The sequence below is a fragment of the Myotis daubentonii genome, chromosome 2 (genome assembly GCF_963259705.1).
Source record: "Myotis daubentonii chromosome 2, mMyoDau2.1, whole genome shotgun sequence".
Lineage (NCBI taxonomy): Eukaryota > Metazoa > Chordata > Mammalia > Chiroptera > Vespertilionidae > Myotis > Myotis daubentonii.
In genome coordinates, this window is record NC_081841.1 from 92,600,048 (window position 1) to 92,603,136 (window position 3,089).

Sequence of the window (3,089 nt, forward strand, 5' to 3'; positions counted from 1 at the left end):
TACTAGTATAAGTGAGATCATGTGATAGTTGCCTTTGTCTGACTATCTTATTTCATTTAGCATAATAATCTCCAGGTCCTTCCATAGTGTCTCAAAGGATAAGAGATCCTTCTTTTTTACAGTTGCATAGTCTTCCATTGTGTAAATGTACCACAGCTTTTTTTATCCACCCATCTACTAATGGGCACTTGGGCTATTTCCAGATCTTAGCTATCTATAATAATAAAATTGTAATATTAGATTGGACAACCAAAAGACATTCCCGACATCATTCCAGAGGTCCTTCTGGACAAAGCCACAGTGGCAGAGGCCAAGGCAGAGGTGGTTAGGGTCAATCAGGCAGACAGGCAAGCAGTTTGGGGTGAGCAGGCTGGCAGACAGAGTGGTTAGGGGCAATCAGGCAGGCAGGCAGGCAAGTGGTTAGGAGCCAGTGGTCCCGGATTGTGAGAGGGTGCTGGCCGGGCTGAGGGATCCTTCCCCCACCCCCCACCCCCATACATGAATTTTGTACACTGGGCCTTTAGTCCTATATAATAAAAGCCTAATATGTTAAGTGTCCAGTAGACCTGTCAGCTGTTCAACCAATCAAAAGGTAATATGCTAATGATATGCTTAGGCTGCTCAACCGCTCACTATGGCTTGCACTGACCACCAGAGGGGCAGACAGTTGACCAGTCGACTGGTCGCTATGATGTGCACTGACCACCAGGGGGAAGATGCTCCATCTGGCCGATTGGGACTGAGCGAGACCAGCCGGACACACCATGGAGCCCTCCCATGGTTCCTCCCCACCTAGCCAACCTCTCGCATCTCTCCCCCTCCCCAGTCGTGCACCACTGGGGTCCCTTGGCCTGGCCTGTGCCCTCTCACAATCCAGAACCCCTCAGGGGATGTTGGAGAGATGGTTTCAGCCTGATCCCACAGTGGGAGGGCCACTCAGCCAGAAGCCAGGCTCATGGCTGGCGAGTGCAGTGGCTGTGGCAGGAAGATCTCCTGCCTCTGCAGCAGTGCTAAGGATGTCCAACTGTTGGCTTAGGCCCCTGGGAGGAGTGGGCCTAACCCATCAGTCGGACGTCTCCCAAGGGTTCCTGAATTGTGAGAGGGCACAGGCCGGGATGAGGGGACCCCCCCGCCTGCCTCGAGTACACAAATTTTGTGCACTTGGCCTCAAGTTATAAATAATGCTGCTATGAATATAGTGGTGCATATGTTCTTTCTGACTGGTGTTTCAGGATTTTTAGGATACATTCCTAGAAGTGGGATCACTGGGTCAAACAACAGTTCCATTTTTAATTTTTAAACCATACCGCTTTCCATAGTGGCTGCACCAAGCAGTCTGATTCCCACCAGCATGCACTAGGGTTTTGCTTTCCCCACATCCTCACCAGCACTTGTCATCTTTGTTTTGTTAATGGTAGCCATTCTGGCAGGTGTGAGGTGATACCTCAGTGTAGTTTTAATTTGCATCTTTCTGATAATTACTGAGGTTGAGCATTTTTTTCATGCTCTCTTGCCCATCTGTATGTCACATTTACCTTTGCAACAACAAAAAAACGATAGCTAGGAATAAACTTAACCAAGGAGGTCAAAGACCTTTACTTGGAAAACTATAGGACATTGAAAAAAAAAAAGAAACAGAGGGAGATACAAACAAGTGGAGGCATAGACCATGTTCATGGATTGCAAGAATTAACATCGTTAAAATGTTCATACTACTCAAAGCAATCTATGATTCAATGCAACCCCTATTAAAATAGTATCATTATAGTTCACAGATCTAGAACAAATATTCCAAAAATTTATATGGAAACAAAAAAGATCCCAAATAGCCTCAGAAATATCGAAAAAGAAGAACAAAGTTGGATGGATAATAATACTGGACATCAAAATACACTACAAAGCCACTGTTATCAAAACAGCCTAGTTCTGGCACAAGTACAGGCATACAGATCAATGAAACAGAACTGAGACCCCAGAAATTGACCCAAGTCAGTATGGTTAATTAATATTTGACAAAGGAGGTGAGAGCATAAAATGGAGTAAAGACAATAACTTCAATATATAGTGTTGGGAAAATTGTACAGGTACATGTAAAAAATGAAACTAGACCACCAACTTATACCATACACAAGAATAAACTCAAAATGGATAAAAGACTTAAATGTAAGTCTTGAAACCATAAAAATCCTAGAAGAAAACATAAGTAGTAAAATTTCAGACACCTCGCCAAAACCGGTTTGGCTCAGTGGATAGAGCGTCGGCTTGTGGACTGAAGGGTCCCAGGTTCGATTCCGGTCAAGGGCATGTATCTGGGTTGCGGGCACATCCCCAGTGGATGTGCAGGAGGCAGCTGGTTGATGTTTCTCTCTCATCGACGTTTCTAACTCTCTATCTCTCTCCCTTCCTCTCTGTAAAAAATCAATAAAAAAATATATAAAAACATTTTCAGACACCTCACGTAGCAGAATTGTTGCCCGTATATCTCCTAGGGCAAGGGAAACAAAGGAGAAAATAAACAACTGGGACTACACCAAATTAAAAAAGTTTCTGCACAGCAAAAGAACCCATTAACAAAATGAAAAGGAAACCAACTATATGGGAGAACATATTTGGCAATGATACATCTGATAAGGGGTCAATTTCCAAAATATATAAAGAACTCATACAACTGAACAAAAGGAAGACAAACAATCCAATTAATAAATGGGCAAAGGACCTCAATAGATAATTACCCACTTCTTGCTTCCATGTTCAATCATTTCTGACGTAACCTCCTATCTAATCCCTCACTATCAGAAGAGGGCCTTGACTTGGTACTTAACAGACTCTACTGGAGGGAAACGTCCACCGCTTACTGATAACCAACACACAGACGCATCTGTGTCTTCTCTTATCTAAAGCCAGTGCTACCTCCTGAGCTTTGGGTCCCCTATCCCTCACCTTCTCAGGAAAGGTCACCATGGATTACCACCTTTTCTTTCTTGGATTTTCAACTTCCCACTTAAGTAGATCCTTCCGAAAGGCTTTCCTCTAAAAATCCTTTTGTAAAAGGGCCAACCTTGAAAAGGAGATATATTTACCATATTTAT